The sequence below is a fragment of the Anomalospiza imberbis genome, chromosome 1 (genome assembly GCF_031753505.1).
Source record: "Anomalospiza imberbis isolate Cuckoo-Finch-1a 21T00152 chromosome 1, ASM3175350v1, whole genome shotgun sequence".
Classification (NCBI taxonomy): Eukaryota; Metazoa; Chordata; class Aves; order Passeriformes; family Viduidae; genus Anomalospiza; species Anomalospiza imberbis.
This window is the reverse complement of record NC_089681.1, coordinates 43,033,620-43,052,042: the sequence shown is the minus strand read 5'-3', so window position 1 is coordinate 43,052,042 and position 18,423 is coordinate 43,033,620. Positions and strand designations below refer to the sequence as shown.

General features: G+C 37.2%; 1 protein-coding gene across 10 annotated transcripts in view; it reads right to left on the bottom strand.

The window, feature by feature from the left end:
* The window catches only part of NOL4 (nucleolar protein 4), a 189,125-nt gene that overhangs the window by 88,741 nt on the left and 81,961 nt on the right, over positions 1 to 18,423 (bottom strand). Inside the window, exon 1 of one of the 10 annotated variants that reach the window (XM_068189568.1) lies at positions 10,228 to 10,374. The exons of the other annotated variants lie outside the window; for them this stretch is intronic. The gene's annotated coding sequence lies outside the window, so the exon portion shown is untranslated. Of the gene's footprint in view, positions 1 to 10,227; positions 10,375 to 18,423 lie in introns of those variants that run through there. 10 annotated transcript variants of the gene reach the window in all.

Genomic DNA, 18,423 nt, shown 5'->3' with positions numbered 1-18,423 from the left:
GGAAAGGCTCATTTATACCCCCGTCATCAGTAAAACTGAGAGAGAAAGGAGGGAGAAGCCATAAGAATAAGCAGAAATGGCTACTTTGAGCTTCATATGTCCTTAACAACATTTACCCCACATTCTGACCTGGGTCCCCAAAGTTTACAGTACAAATTGCTGGATTTGGCTGTTTGCTGTATTCCAGAGAGCTTAGTAGAAGTTTCCTCTAGAAATATGAAAAAGCATATGTCTTAATATTTTACTTGTCACTAGATTACCACAACAGAGTAGAAATAAGGAAAAAAATCTTACCTCCCCCACCAAAAAAAAAACAAACCAAAAAAAACAAACAAAAAAAAAAAAAAAAAAAAAAAAAAAAAAAAAAAAAACAAGGCAGAATTGGGAAAATATACCAATACATTCCCAGATATACAAAAAGCAAGAGTTCTGCTGAAGTTCAATGGATTCTATTATTGTATTTCAAGTTTTATTTTAGAACTATCTTGAAGAAGACTTGTAAGCATTCTTTATTTTTTATTTGTAATTTATACACATTGTCAGTAGATGCTAATCACTATTTAGGCATATAAAGCAAAGAGCAACTGAGATCAAAGTACCCTGTCAGTCCAATATTTTGAGTATCTCTATAATAACAAAAATAGTTCAACTGAGACAGCATAACTCTCAGTAACTATATTTCTCTAATAGTTCAGACTCATTAGACTCTTCATGATCATCTTTGTCACTCTGTAGTTCAGAGTTTCAAAATTACAATCTAATTTTCTTGTTTGGTTGGTTATTTACACAGAAAAGTATCATCTAAAGACTTGTATTACTTAAATTAAGGCAATTTTATTGTTACTTACAACTGCATACTAAAAGCTAGGACATGAAAACTCCTCAATAGAAGTGAAAATATTTCCTATGATTTTCTTTTTTTTTTTTTTTCATTTCATAATGTTGGCAAAATGAAGTAGTTTTTTGCAAAACATTTGTTTTTCACTCTGGAACAATCCTGTCAGAATCTTTCCACTCAGTTGTCTCCACTCACATTAACAGAGAGGCTTTCAGGAAAATTTCCTACCTCAGCAGAGAGTAAAACAAGTGCCTCTGATATTCACATACAGAAATTTAGTTTAAAAATAGGCAATAAACATACAATTGGGAAGAAGTAGAATAAAAGTATGTGGAATAGAAAGTAGAAACTTAGAGCCTTTGTTCTTCTGTGCAGTTCTAGTGTTATCAAATGTCAATTAAAACTTCCTCAATACATTAGGAAAGTGGATGTTAGCAAATCTGAGAAGTCAGAACAGTAAATATGCAAGTGTAGAGCAATCCCATAAGGGTTGCAACCCTTGCAAATGTGTAGCAACCCCATAAGGGTTGCTCTTTCCTTATTTAGTGGCTGTGATGCAATTAATGTTTTTGCTGAGACAGAGTGGCTGTGAGTCAAGTATACAACTCTATTACAGATAAACCATACGTTTAGAAATTCAATGAATTCCAGAGCTTGGAAACCTGCTATTACAAACTTCAGCAAATAAGCATGTCTAAGGGATATAAATTATATATCCCATTTCAATTTTGTTTGTTTTTGATTCTGCCACTTTAAAATGCTTTTAAGTGTCCATGACAGCATGTACATTACTGTTTCCTGCTTTGAGCATGCCATGGGTAACAACAGTAAGTGGTCTCCTTACTCCTTAAATAAAAACACTCTTCTGGTCACACAGGGCAGCACTTGATAACAGACTTGGCCTTTCTTCATCTGGCAAGCCACCATTTTTGAATGGTTATACCCATTATGCCTTTCCTATTGCATTTTTTACTGTATCAAGTGTAAGTTAAAAACATTCAGCATCTCCAATGTTTAAGTGCCAGCCCAAACACCACCAAAAGAATGCAAAAGGTGGTGAGTCAGCAGTGCTAAAAAAGTCAGCAGTGCTACCTGAACAGAAAAATACTGCCACTGAGGTAAAGGACACAGTTTATTTGGAGCCTCTCTAGCATACTGACTATAATTATAAGGCAGAAAAATAAGCAGTGCTGATGATTGACCTCCTTTTGATCTAAAAATCTGTCTGAGGTAGTGAATGCCAAAACTGCCAAATGAGATGTATAGACATTATCATCCTCAAGATATTAGAATCTGTTTGGAAGTTTACAACAAGTAATGTTCCTTCCTACTACAAAACTATATGGCCCAAGTCAGAAGAATCCTGAAGTATGTAATATAACTTGGGTTGAAAAATGGCAGATTTGCAAACTCTACCCACAAATGTCCATGATGTGAGGCATTTGACGCCAATCGGATGGAATTACACAGAAGATAGCAGAGCTCCCATGAGGTATAAACACTACAGGAAGGTGTCTCCTACCTTCATTAAAGTCACCACTTTTAAATCCCAATTTGCCTATAATCCTACAGGTGTTGATTTTCAATCTGACTGACAAAATTAAAACATGCCTTTTTGTTTGCAGAAACTATTTTCAGGGGAAAAAAAAACTCAACCATGTTTTTTTCATCCATGTCAGTAATTTTTTTTCACAATTCCCAAAATACAGATGAGAATTTGGTTATACGTTGGCCAAAAAGGGACTAGAATAAGAGGAATATGAACACAAAATACAAAAAGGGAAAAAACGTTTTTTCTAGATCGTCAGTTGTCACAATACTGCTGTCAGGCCAAGTAATCATGACTCAGAGCTCAAAAACTTCACAAAGGAGCTGACATATAGCTCTGGCATATCTACTGCTAATCCTCACCAGAGCTGTGGACTTGAAATTTTCTCTGCTAAGCCACCTGACTAAGCAATGCATCTCTTGTTTCAAACTTTCCCTCCCAGTGATATGCAGTGGATTCTGCTTGGATGGGGAACAGAGCAAGTATGAGAGTGTGTAATGAACAGCACTGGAAATGAAAGATTAAAAAGTGAAAACTTCATGCACTTGAAAACTTTTGCATGAAGGCCATCATTTTACACTTCCTTTCTGGGAAACTAATGCCAACAAATACACTACAGGTTCTTGAACTTAATACTATTTAGTAACTTTCAAAAATTTTCTTCTCATTAGAGGCAGTCAGCTTGCCCCTGATGAAACATCACTGAGAGCTAGACTTAAAACCAGATTACTCAAAAAGGCCAGAAAATAGGGCACATAGAATACCACCCTTCAGAGAGAAACCATGAGCTCTTTTGCTATTCTTTGCAGACTGGTGAGATTTCTTAGGAAGTAAAAGAATTATTCCATTATTCTAATTCGCTTAAGGGCTTCTGTTAGCCCAGGAAAATTAAGCAACAGCACAGAGCACACACAGCATTAATTGTTGCATGTGCTATTCCTGTGCTTTGCACTACTGATAAAGCAACATTGCCAATGGTATTAAAGAATATTTTAATATCAGCAAATCAGTCCTATTTTCACTCAAATTTCAACAGCTATTTATGTACAAATTGTTGCTGAATGTCAGAGCACTAAAAAGGAAAAGAATAAAATCTTTCCAAAGAGTCCAACTGTAATACCTGCTTGGCCTCCTTATGATGTGGGACTGACTGAGAATAAAGGGCAGCATGGAATTGCAAAAAAGGACCATTGGGCTGGCCTAACAGATCTGTGTGTGGAAACCAATAAGCTGCTCCTGGTAAAGCAAGAATTCTGTCCGCAGATGATTTTCTCTATGGCAAAGCTAGCTTGGTGAGGAAAGGGAAGCCTGGAGTAAGAGCACTCAGATACTGGTGTCATTTTAAATAGAGAAGTAAAGATGAAGACATCTCAAAATCTGATCTATAATATTTTTCCCTTTACATTCTGTAAACAAGATTATTTGACCCATGGAATACTTTATATTTTAAAAGGATCAGCATTGTATAGCTACTTTAATCTAATTGAAATGCACATTTGAAACAGAAACAGATGTATGTCAAACAGCTGTATGGCAGACCTATTCCCAAGCTTCCAGAAAACTTAGAAAATAGAGTGTTTGCAAAAAAAAAAAAAAAAAACAATGATGAGAATAAGTAGCAATTCTACTAATCTTTTTTTCTGCTTAGTTAAATTGCAAATGTCCCTCAAAACAACAGAATCCTGACAAATTCTTTCAAATTCTAGATCATTACTTTGCAATTCCTAACATCCCCTTCATAAAATGATCACCTTCCTTCAATAATAATAATTACAAACAATTTCTGAGAGAACTGTATTTTTCAAAAGCTAAGTTAGAAATTTATAGAAGCAGAACATGGATTTGAAGATGGGTGTGAGAACAGATTAACCTGATTTCTTCTGGGGGGGAAAGTTTTTACCACTGCATAGAGTAGAAAAGTTACACTTCTGAAACACACTATTTCAACCCTGATCACGAATAGAACGTTATTCCTAATAAGTATTATAGTCTTGGGAGGGGGGAATTTATCTTTTATATCCAATGTAAGAGCAAACATTAGGACCAACACTCAAAAGAGTGAAATGCTTAGTGTGTTCTCTTTCACAGAACACAAGCAGGTGTTTCCTTTTCTGCAATTGGAAATAACTGGCATCAGAAGAAATAGCACAACCAATGCAATAGCAACAAATAAAGCCAACAACCTAAAGGAGAGCTGTCAATGGTAAACACACCACAGTCAAATCTATTAATTGCACTTCAAAAACAAATTTGATTTGTTGCTGATGGTACCTGGTGATACAGGTTAGGGCAGCTTTCAGAGACTGTTCCATATTCTGCATGTAGGAATCATCAGAAACTTCAGAGCTAGATATTTCATTGGTCCCCAAATTACAAAACAATCTGGGGAAAGCATGACTTTACCACCCCTGATTAAGTTAGTTTGATGGGCTCCAGCATTCAGAAGACTGTTGACTCAGGTCAAACTATATGTCTGTTCAGGTACTTAAATTTCACCTGTTTGAGCAAAGAAACAGTTATCAACTTTGATTCTGCAAAACGTGAATTAAAAAAAAACATTTGGGATGAGTCAAAGCACAGTCTTTCTAAAAGAAAAACCCCCACTTTATTACCCCGTGACAAATATAGTGGCTCCAGTACTGGAATCCTGTCAGTCAATGTCACCCTAGGAAAACTGCTCTTGGAATCTTTTGAAATACTGGTCCAAAACCTTTTAGGCTCACTCAAGAAGCCTTTGAAGATGAAATTTTTCTCAGAACTGCTTTAATTTCAGCATTATCTTCTTTTGTTGAAGAACACCTGGGACAGCTCTAATTTGAAATATTTTCCAAAAAATACCAAAACCAGCTGAATAATGTGGTGAAAACAACTGGAAATCATAACACTAAGCCCATTTTATGTAGATGCCATCCGCCAATTCTCAAGTGGCCTGTTTTCCCAAGAAACATTTTTTTTTAACTTCAGCACTGCAATCTGCAATTTCTGGAGATTCCTATGCCAGGAGTCCCTGCGAAACTCAACACCACAGCTGCTGATGCAGGAGTTGAAGATAAAATACAGGGATTAGAATCTGAGCTTTTGTGTCAGACATGAACGTATGCTGACAGCGCATTTGCAGACAGTAAAAAGGACAGAATCTGTGAATGCATCAAGTGGTAACCACAATAGAAGCCATTAAAACAATCTTCAGTAGTTTATGTAGTAGTAAAGAGCAGAATGGAAGGACATTAGTGAATATCACAGCACTCTTGGTCTTGGACTTGAATATCCAAATGATAGTTTTGATCAGATCCCATTTAGTTTGCTGCTGACTGAAGGCATTCACAAATCACAGGTGCAATCAGTGGTTGCCGTCAACCCACACATACAGCACTTGTCTTCTCCTCAGCGTGTTTCAGACAACAATTTAAATCATAACAACTAGGGACATGACAAATTCAAAATTACCCATTATTCACCCACAGAGAGACCATTAAAGGGATACAGATAATAATCTATTTTCAAAAATGATTTTGCAAAGATAAAATAAAATATGCTACGTGTGAAAAGATCAATCACTCATATCCTGAGCTCACATTCATCCTCCCATCCCCTGTAAAAATTCCAGTGGACTCTTCTGGCAACAGAACAACAGAAACACTGGATTCCTACTGTATATAACTTTCTGCTGCAATTGAAATTTTGGTATTATTGGTATTGATATTTAGAATCTAAAAAACAAAAAAAATATAGCATTGACTATGCATGTGTTTCTCTCATCTTCCTTATAGCCACCTGCTGTCATGACCTAATAAACAGCCTCTGGAAAAGACAAAAATATTCAGATTACTATGATAACAGCATAAAAAATTAGAATAATGGAGCTACGACAAAAACAATTGTACTCCTTTCAGTATTAGGGCTGCCAGATAGACTACATGTAGTATCTCAACTACTGTTAGAAAAGAGAACTTGCCCAGCAATTCTTGGTTTCCGTCCCTTTGTGTTCGACCCTGTTAAAAATTAACATTGCTGTTTTGCTTAGCTTTTTAGCTAATATAAAGGACCTACTATGCAGTAAGCCTCAGAGCCAGCAGCATAGCACTGAGAAAGCACTTTTTCATTTACTGCTAGAAAGCTGGCCAGAAGAACATCACACACTGGGCTAAAATCTACCTTTGGATGCATATGAGCTCAATTTCCCTCGAAACAATAGGACCCAGCATGTGCAGCCTGAGAAATAATTCAATCCATTAAATTAATGCCATTTACATACAATCAGTGGTTCCAGAAGTTTTCTTTTGAGGGGAAAAGGAAGACAAAGGAGGTTTAAAATAATCAAAATATTCTCATGTGGATGGCTATTACTGTTTCAAATTAGGACAAACTTTTAACACAAAAAGATATTTTAAAATATGTCAGATAAGTTTAAAATAAAAATTGATCAATATATTTAAAGACATAAAAAACTTCAATAGATTTAAAATTCCTGTTTTAAGTGAAGGTACACTTCTTTCATTGTGGTCCACTTCTGCTTCCATCAAACTGACCATTTACAGTGTCTTTGGAAACTTTATATATATATATATATATACACATTTTAAAGGAAATAAGGCTATAAAGAGGCAGAGATGCCTCATGAAATAAGATGCCTTGCAACCAAGAAAAAATATGATCACTATTACTGATTTCTTATTAAAATGTGTAGGATAAATCTCTGATAAGTAGAGACACACAGACATTGCATATGACATCTATATATAGTATAGAAGTGTGATTTCTGCTACTGATTTAATGAGAATATCAGCAGCAAGAGCCCTTCTGGGACAGAATAAAGTTTGTGGCTTTATACTTGTGGATGTTAAAAGATAGCCAGGTTCTGCAATGAGCTGTGTACCACCCTGTAAGTGCTGAACATTTTATCTATTTTTCCCTGAATGAGAATCTCAGTGAAAGACAAAGAAATTCTTAATCATTAATTCCAAATGGAAGCTGTAGGCAGATGCTGTGCTGTACAAGTTTTGGGGGCTATTTTTGCAATAGTGAGAAATATTTCAAGGAAATAGAGTGACACACTGTTGACAATAGTTTTCTGTTTGGTGCCATAACTCAAAACCTTGTTCTGATCAATCAGCATATACATTAATTTATCCTGCTTGCTTTTATGCATGGAAAAGACACATCAGGAAGCATTATGTTAGCCAGTCCAACATCTGACCAGCAGACAGCCTGAACACTGGGACACAGTGGGACAGGGAGCAGGCAGTTCAGGAAGAGTGTAATACCTGTTGGGAGTGGGAATGATGGGCAGGAAAGGAATGAAGAGAAAAGCCTGGGCAGAGAACACTCACCCACTGCTGTAGGGAAGCCAGCAGCTGTCAGAACAAGAGAGTGCCAAAGAGAAGTCCCGGCAGAACACACAAGTTCTGGTCTTTTTAAAAGTTTAGAAACTGGCATTTTTGTATACAGCAAATAGAGTCAAATTTGCTTTTTAGTTTCTGGTAACTCAAGGATTTTCAGTTTATTTAACTGATACGGAGTTTATACAGGAATTTCCTCAAGATTGGTGGCCTGAATGCTTGAGTGTGAGCAGCCTCTACCAACTGTACCTGCCAGTGTGTAATACAATCCCACTGCTACAAGGAGCATTCACACCCTTTCCCTGGAAGAGAATGTGAACACAAGCTATGGGTTTGGATGCATGCTTTGAAGCCCACTGCATTTCCTCACATGCAGGAAGTCCTGTTTACTCTTGTGTAGAAATGCTGATAAGAAATTCAAGTCCCTTTGTGAAAGCTCCTAATAAAACTTGGACTAGTTTCCTAAAATCACACACTTTGTAGAAGACAGAATAAGATAATGTTTGACCAGCCAATGTTACTCCATTTAGCACAAGTTAAATGCTGGAGAAAAATAAATGGAAACAAATCATTGCCTTGAGACAAAAAAAATATATATATATCCAACTTTTCAGTTAATTAATTTAATAAAATGACACACAAGGTAGAAAATCTGCACATTTAACAATCTCAGTTATTTTAAAGTCTATAAACAGCCAAAAACATATCCTCACAGAGATGGTGAAAATACACAATGAAACCTCAGGGAAATCTTTGCCAGTGTGTTTTTTAATCACAGAAGGGACTTTTAAATCACTGATTTAATTTGATACATATAAAAAATAATTTCATAATGCTCTTTCCAATTAAAAGCATTTATTTGATGAATTTGCTCTTACCCTGATCCCCACTTTGCTTGACATTTCTGTGGAATCTCTATTACTCATATGTCCACCAGAGATTTAAGGATCAGCCTAAATGATGACTTAAATCTTCCATACCCTTTATGTTTAAATCTATAGTCCTCCATAATAGATGTACACTGGCTACTGAGTCTGTTAACTGCAAAGAAGACACAGTTTCTTTGATTATCAGTGTTCTCACTATTTGGTTAAACAGCCCAAAAAAAGAAGTTTGAAGAGAAGACAGATTGCTAACGAATCTGCAGCTAATGTGTGACTCTTTCTGAGCTGTTTTGGGAGGGAGGAGAAAAAAAAAACAACCACTCTCTCTTAACTACCCATGCCATGGACCCAAAACTCTGGAAAGGTAACACAGTGCTCCTTTATCATATCAGCAAGATGATTCTGCTTTTAGCTCTATAGACACACAGAGACACATAGCATATGCTGTTTCTTTAAGCAGACTGAGTGTGTGTTTACTAGCATTTTTCAGCAATAAGCTTTTTAGATAGGAGGAAAATCCCTATCCTGCAAGGTGAAAACAGTTCTTTAACTTCCTCAGTGTTATATTATCATGAATTACTCATGGGACTCCTTAAAACAAAGACTCCACTTGTCTGCATATGTATATGCTTGTAAGTATTGCAAAAACACACAAGCATGCATACATTTCATACATGTAAAACACATATGCATAATAGATGTAAGTTAGAGGGTATGGCTATGTAGAAAATAACCATTAAATAATTATAAATGGGGTTTTTTTATTATTAAAACCAGAAAAGACATGCATACTAAAAACGCAAGAATACATAGGCTGAACATGTAAACTAGTGGAAAAATTAGTTTAGGAAAAGCTGACAGTAATAAAAAGCAGACAGTTAAAATCTTACTGCAAACAGTCTAGTTTAAATCTGGGAATCCTGAGCACCTATTAAAGTGAAATGCAGGATCATATCAAAGAAAAGCAGAACATTTAAATAACCAGAAATGGAAAAGCTAGAATATCCTCTGTTTAATTCTACCAGCAAGAAAACAAACACAAATTTTACACGCTACATCACGTCACACACCACCTTAATTCAGCTACATTAAAATGAGTTTTTCTCAAAGAAAAGCTCGTTTTATGACTACACCTTTAAAAAGCTCATTCTTTGGGTTTTTATATGAAGAAAAAATAAGACTGCATCAGGAGGTGTAAATTTTTATGCTTAATTTGATAGTTCAGCACTTTTTCAGTTGGGTTTGCAGCACACACAGACCAGTTTCCTCATGCTTTCCCGCTTATTTTTCAGCAGTCAGGAATTCTTAAGCACCCTGCACAGTGCATACACAATTTGTAAGGCACGCTCATCATCACTTGCTCAGCTTTATGCACCAAATGAGACACGCTTCAGGTTTCTATGTGCGCATCTCACAATGATGTTTTAAAATTTTATCACCTAGTTTCCAGGGAACTGAGGCTTTGAATCTATATTTGAAATACCACCTGAATGGGTGAAACATATTGGTATTCCACACACAGCCTCCTGCTGTCACTCCACTGCTTGCATGGGACAGTCTTCACCAAGACTTAGAAAACCTCATTCAATATTCCTCTCTGGAGGATCTGACACTTACTGTGAATTCTGCTCTTCAACTTAAATACCAGTGTCTGTGGCAGGCCAATTCTATCATTGCAGATACAGCATCCCTCAGGCGAGGTCCAACCTTTCTCTTGCAGTGCACCCAGGGATTAGCTTGACTTCCCCTAAATTCTCTCCAGTGCACAGTACAAGCTAATCTTTCCTGTAGGAAGCAGGAGATGGGGTTGCCATGACAACAGAGCACATTCTAGCAGTGGGACCACTGAGATGAGCTGAAAAGACGACAGTGAAACATGCACTCAGCCTTCCTCCGGGGCTACAGGCTTCTTCCTCCAGGATTTAATTCCCCTGCAAGTTTACTGACAGGCTAGGAGGTTGATTAGCTATGTATTTTGCTGTGGGGAGATTACTAGTTAAGAATATGGTTGAGAGATCATAGCATTATTTAATGAAACTGCCATTCCTCTTTACATGAAATTGCTGATTTAAGCGTGGCTGCTTTTCAACCACTGCTCTTTCATACATATTAGTTCTACATTTGGTTCAGACTAACGTCTCACTGTAATACACTCACAAGCCGAGTCCTGTGCTTCAGCTTCAGTTTTCCAGCATATTGGGCACGTTTTTATGCTCATACACACACATGCTCATACACACATGCACACAAAGAGCACAGTGTAACATCTGTGTTTGGAGCTCAAAGGGTTCTGCTTGTGGGGGAGGGGGCACTGAAAAAAGCAAGGCACAGCAGCCACGTGTCTTACACAAATGACACAACAGCCACAATAAGCTTTGGGAGCCCTGATCATCAGGCAAAAGAAAATTGAGTAATCTATACTGTAAATATCAGCTATATTCTGCCCCAGAATAATGTTTGAATCCTATGCTTCAAAGATTTTTTTTTTTCCTCAAAGGGAATAATAGACAGCATTTTAAGCTCCTGCATTTCAATTATTTACAAATTTTTAATTGCTCAATCAAACTTTCATGCAGAGTGTTTTTCTTTGTGTTTTAACTTCTCTTGCCAAATCACACAACACATTATTGTGGCAAATTCCTGGAGGCTGGACCATGACAGTGTCTTCTCCTGTTATTTCAGTAAAAGCATGTCTCAGTGAGCTCACATCTTAAAGCTATAGCAACTGAGAATTTTCAATTTCTAATTATGTTTGCAAGCCATTCATTTGCCCAGGATGGAATCCTGCCTCCTTTGTCCTTCACTTTTGGACATGCAACATGTGTGGCTACACACTGAACACCCCATCATCAGGCAATACCTGTCCCCTCAGTACATGTAAAAGCTTAACCTATCCAAGTACAAAAGATCTGGCCGCAGATGAGCCAAATCCACACCATCTGCATCCATTTCTCTGGAAATTTGAAAAGAAAAGAACCTCCATAAAGGTCTCTGACGCAAGAAAGAGAAGGAGCCCAGGGGTTGCATTTAGCCAGAACTCCTGTAGGCAGGGAAGGTAGCAGTGGATGAAACAGTGGAAATATGTGCAGCAGCTTTCCCTCTACAGCAAGTTATACAGGACAGTTGGCAGGTTAGTCCCAGCTAACTTCATCTTGGCAAACCACACAAGGCCAAGAATTTGGCTGGAGAGGGAAGGTTCCATGTTGGGGAGACACTTTAATGACTGGAATGTGTAAGGAAATTTTTGGGAGGTCTGGGAAACTGGGGGCATGTGGAAGCCTGGGCCAGGATCTCTCAATGATCATCAAATCACTGATTTTATCCTGGCACTACACTGATTGCATTTACAATGAGAAGCCCTCTGACAAAACCCAACCAAAAAACCCTGTAAAATTCCTTTTCCATGGCTATGCAATATCACACCTCCATAACCTTGAAAAGTATCTCAGTGTTACACAACCCTTTAAAGTTTAACCTTAATTTGGATTTTAGCATGTGTCAGGAATATATAAACACAAAACAGTATCCCTCAGAATCTGCTGGCTCTGACTCATCCCACAGCTTGCTACAAAGATGAATTACACCACACAGTATAGCACCTGTATTTATTATCATCTAATTAGTGTTAGGTTTTACTTTTTTTTCCACTTTTCCACTCAAGTTCTGTCCAACTGGAGAAATGCCAAATCATGTAAGCGACATATGGTTTTGCTTTTGAAATCATCCAGCCAGAATTCCCAAATACTGAAAAATCTTTGCTTAAATAACTTTCAGCTTGAAAGACAATATTTTACACCTTTGATTCCAGAGAGATACACTGATATTTGTAGGTATGCAAATTGGTTTTGAGCAAAAGGGGCATATAGTCAGATGTTGAATGATGTTATAGATTTTTCCTGTCACATGCTGTCTCCTCAGAATCTGAAAAGAACAGTTAACAGCAAGATTAATGCTCTGAAAATAGCAAAACTACTATTATGGTTAATGAAAGTAAGGTCCTGTTTATTTTTTTGTTTCACAAGCTATGACTGTAGAAACCAGTAAATATTGCCCTTAGAATGCAATCATTCATTTCTCAGTGTTCATGTGCAGAATTTCCATTTAACAATAATGTAGCCTGTGTTCCTGGAAATTCAGCCAGGTACAAAACATAAGTTCATTTAGTTGTTGGATAGGGAATGGATTCCCCTGCTGGCACCCTAAACAAGTAACACCCAGTTACTAAATTGGGCCCACTCTATTCCTGACCACATTCTTTTCAATTCTAGCAAAAACTTCTTGTGTTTTATTTCAGATGAATAGCCAAAACATTTTCTCAGCAGGAACACACCCTCTTACATGGATGAGAAGTAAAAAAAGCAATTTAAATAAGCTAAGCTTGGAGATCTCCTGGAACATCCAAGAGCTCACAGGTATTCTTATTGCATCCATATATCCCTGGGTATATCCAGGAAAAGGCAACTGTTTTAGTGAACCCAGGTGGAACATGCTACAACAGGGGATAAAATAAAATGAAAGCTGAGGTCATGTATTTAAGTGGTCTACCCTAACTAAGAAACAACACTTAAGTGCAACATACCAGAAGCAGAGCAGCACACTTCTAAGGCTTGAGTAGAATAACCAGCTCTAGGGCCCTTAGCAGAAAATGCCCCCACCACTCTCTTAGGTCTTTCCTAGCTTTTTCAAAGGTAGAATCTACCTTTATCAAGACTGGAGTCTGAATTTTGCTCTTTGTTTACCCTCTTGTTTGGAAGAGGATGAATGGTGAATATGCAACAGCCCCTTTTCATCTCAACAGGACACCCACAGCTTAAAAACAAGATGTGGAAAGTCAGAAGACACATCCTATCCCATGTTTCTGTATAAGTTCACAGCTTTGGCCTCAAATGAGGAGTCTGAGGATTTCCTTTTTTTCCTTTTTGATTTCCTGTCTTTATTATGCTTAACTGTGAAATCATAATTGAATTCTCAATTTTATAATATAATTTTTATACATAGCTTTTCTTTGAAATCTGTGGATGTGAGAAAATATCACTCTTCTTTTTAAGAACTATTTATTTGAGATTAAACAGTGCTAAATGCTGAGCCCTGAACAAAAGGTTTAAGCATATTTAAGTCTTACTGAAATAGAGCAACAATGCCCAGTACTTTACGGGATGAAACCTGCAATTTGGGGTTTTAAATCCCCTAATTCCCTACCCTTTCCCTTCTCTTTTTAAATATATCTTGGAAACTGTGATCCTGCTTTTGTCAGGTGAATTGGTTATATGGAACAAAGTGACCTTCAGTCCTTGTGCAGTGATACATCAAGCAGCAGCCTACACCCAGTGCAAGCTGTACCACCACCTCCTGAAAGCAAACACAGACAGCATCTTCTAAGCACAGAACTAAAGGCACAGAGCTAATCCCCTGCATACACCTAAATTTGTAAAAGAAAAAGACAGTTTTGCTTCTTTGCCTCAAGACCATAACAAAATTTCTTCAACACAATCTGGTGTGTGGGGTTTTTTAAATGTCTCATACAATTAAGCACTTCCCACCTATAATTTTGCCACTGGATTATTTAGACAATCAGGACATATTTCCAGTACCTCTCACACTTTTTTTTTTTCCCTCCCTGTAGTTCCTCTCAGTTCACTGACTTTACTCAAGGTTTACAAATAGGATTAGGTATCAGCAGAATCATTGTTCATGACCTTTAAATCAAATTATTTTGTAAGTAATGACACTTTTCAGAAGATGGGATTTTTTAATATGCAAAACGATAAAGAGTGCTGTGATTTCATTCTAATAGCCAAAGGAACTTATACAGAAAAACTAAAACAGCCTGTACTTGTAAAATTGTAATATAATTTTATCTCCTTAAGCAAATGCTTTGCATTTTATGACTGTAGTGCAAATGTAAAAGTACTTGCTGAAGGGATAAAGCTACTCCATTGTGATACATTCACAACACTGAACAACATTAAATTATTTCTACACTGAAATCATAAATGCAAGATGAGGTCAGAATGTTCTTTTCTCTAGATCTTTAAGATTAGTTCATCAGATTGGGAGTGGAGAGAGGCCTAGAAAAAATAAAAGTGCTCTTTTAAGTGTTTGTTGCTTATACAGCTTCTAAAAACTTTTCTAAACAGGCAGCAGGACTGAAGTGAGGAATCTCCAGAGGTGCCTTCCAAATTCACTTATTCCGTGATTCTGTGAATTACACTGACTACTTTGTAGCAATACAGTCTCTGGTGAGTGAGGGCAACAATAAAAGATTACACCATACTTTTGTCCAGTGGACATTCTTATTCAAAAAGAGGATATATAGAAAATAACACTGACTTTGAAATATATTCTATTTCCAGCAATAAGCCCTTAACACTCTCCTGCATGAGGGAAAGAACAGATATACTCTCCCAACCCTGACACAAGCCAACAGCCACAGGCATGATGAAGAAGAAAGGGAGCACCTTTCCCTGACTTACCCTCCTGCCATCCAGCTCCATTGTCACAGAATCCTGGAATCAATCAGGCTGAAAAAGATTTCTAAATCATTGAGTCCAACCTTTGACCAATCAACACCTTGTCAACTAGACTATGGCACGAAGTGACAATCCAGTTATTTCTTGAACACCTCCAGAGACAGTGACTCTACCACCTCTCTGGACAGTGCACTCCAAAGTTTAAAAACCCTTTCCATGAAGAAATTCCTCTGAATGTCTGGCTGTTCCAGTGCTCAAGCTTGCAGCCCCTGACCCTTTACTGAACCACACACAGATGTACCCTAAAACAGCCACAAACCCTGTAAATCTTTCACACAGTAACACTTTTGACTCCTAACAGGTTTGAGCTCCTGGCCCTTCATCAGTCCACAGTACATTGTGTTACTGTGCTCCTGCAGAGAAGCCCTGTTCTTCAGGACACTTTTGTACCAATGTGACCCGGGAAGATCCCTGATTTTTTCCATCTGCAGTTCCCTGGATACCAGCTGCAGCATTGCAAGATTCACATCTGCTTTCTTCCATTTCAATGCAAGATGCTTTGAAGGTCAGATCATTTTTTGTCTACCTAAAATGCAAGTGTGAGCTTTAAACTCTACATTTCCAGTTAGGAAATTCAAGGCATGTGTACTTAAAATATTTAAATTAAATATGATCCGGGTACTATCACAAAAAGGTTGCATTTAGCACCATGTAAATTTGGACAAATGAAAATGTTCAACCCTTTGAGATAACAGAGTTCATTTACTAACACATGTTCTGCAAGCTCAGTGTTCTTGCTGTTATACAGAGTTGAAGTATACTCTCTGAATTGATAGCACAAAATATGCCAGAGTTCAAGGAGTTCTGGATGACACTCTTAGTGATATGATTTAGGTTTAGATAGTTCTGTGAGCTCTGACAGCTCAAGGAATTGGACTTGATGATTCTTATGTGTCTCTTTAAACTTGAGATATTATATTATTCTCAGATTCTTATATTTACATTTAACACTATTAAAGAAGCTAATTGTTTTCTGTTTATTATTATGAATTTTGCTCTATAAGCTCGTGCCTTTGTGCATAAGCTATCCAAATGGGCAAAGTATCATGCAGTAGTTTTCAGAAAAAAAAAAATAAGACCTCCAGAGTATTTATTGCTTTATTCTTTCAGTATGCATCACCTCAGTCAGAAAGTAGCATGTCTATGATGCGCTGCAGTCTGACTTTTTCAGCTGATTTTAAAAGTCCAGGAAATCTAAGTTTTTATTGTCTGAGCATTGAAGAAATTCAATGCTCAGACAATAAAATATTACCTTTAGTTAAGAAAGGCAAACTTAATCTAGATTAGCTTTATTGAAGAAACTTCAGCTTCATTGCTCATATTTATGATATTATGGGAAATTATCAGTATGATAAATGCTTTTTGTAGTGTTCATGGGTTCAAATGAAATTAATTTTAGAAGCTGCATCAAATTTCCTTCTTATTACTCCAAATCATGTCACTACAGTACTATGGATGACCCCCTGTGCATTTCTGTGTTTAAATGTGTTTAGGTCTGTTTTCAATGTAACAGGAAGTCTGGTTTTCAATTATTTAATACTTGGTCTTTTTAGAAATGTACACTTTCTTTTCCCATATAGATCAATTTAGCTTACAGTTGAGGAGAAAGACACTGACATTAAAGAAGTTGGAAATGGTGCAACAACACACAGTGAGATGACTGAAGTTTCTGTAAACAAACAATTTGGAAAGACCAAAAATGCCTCTTTCCCAGTCATGCCAGGCAGGATGTTCTATTTAAAGCTCCCTGAATGGCTTTCACAGAATCACAGAATCATAGAATAGTCTGGCTTGGAAGGGACCTTGAAAATCCTCTAATTTTAACCCCTCTGCCATGGGCAGCAATGCCTTACCCTAGACCAGGTAGCTGAAGTCAAAGTCACATCCAACCTGAGGCCTTGAACACTTCCAGGGATGGGGCATCTACAGCATCTCTGGACAATCTGTTTCAGTGCCTCACCACCCTGACAGGAAAGAATTTCTTCCTAATATCTAATCTAAATGTACTCATTTTCAGTTGAAAGCCATTTCCCCTTGTTCTGTCACTATATTAGTTATGAATTCAGAGCAGGAGAAAACATTTTAAATAATTTCTGTCTTAAAGATAATGGTAAATAACAAAGTTTACATAAACCTTATTTGCTGATTATGTTTTTCATGGAGTTGCCACTTAAAACAGACAGAGAAATCAAGATCAGGTAATACAAAAAGTTAGTGACCCAGAAAAGTGACAAAAAAGCATCCCAGTCATTTATCTTTTAAAATCTAAAGATAAATACTTGGTGTAAGACCAGGAAGATCAAGATCAAAAGTGAAGCAGCTTATGCTCTATTTCTTTGCATCTCTATAAAGAGGCAAGAAGGATAAGCAGCTATCCAGCTCTGGCTTGACAAAGTATCATACTCAAGGAACACCCAAAATGGGAAAAGATTTGACCATTCACATTTTCATTCTGGTTCAGTAGACATCAGTGGATTTGAAAGAAATTTACTCATTTTACCCCATGGCTGCTGAATGACAACTGAGGAAGAGAATACAGTGAAGCTAAAGAAAGTGCAACCTGTAAAACAGATAGTTCACAAACACCAGGTACAACCTTTTAAGCACAGCTGATCTGTATCCAAATACCTGCTTTGGTTCTTTGCTTTGCTATGAGGTGCACCACTGGAAGACTTCTATGAAATGATGAAACAATAGCATTTCAAAAGGACATGAGCAAGAGTGTGAAGAAAACTTTACTTCCTCTTGAGTTTTCCACCTTGTTCCAAAGCACCGTTAAGCTTCATCAGTGGGTATAGAAAGAATAATCCTTTGGACCTGGTAGGTGCAACAGCTAAACTAGTTTCTAGAGGGTAGTTATGTAATTCTCATTTAAACTGTTATCTTACATCACCAAAAGAGAAGGCAGTTGACTGATTCAGTACAGCTGGCATTAGACTCAAAGAATGATATGAAGAAAATATTCCAAGGACATCTACCCTGAAGCGAACCACTTAGGCACTGCAGATAAGAAAGACAAACAAATGAAGTTGAGACGTGAGAACAACACCTGGGCCAAAATCTATGCTTATTCCATCTGCTAGCTAATGCTCACAGATAGATATCAATGTTAAAGAATATCTAATAGGGACAGAGGGAGGATAGTGCCATAAAACTGACCTAAGAGTACTCACCATGGAAGAGGAATGGAAGAGGGAAGGGGATATCACATCCATAGCGTATCCTCTAAAACAGAAATGCCAACAAGCCTAATATCCCCCATACAAGACCAAACCGATGAGGG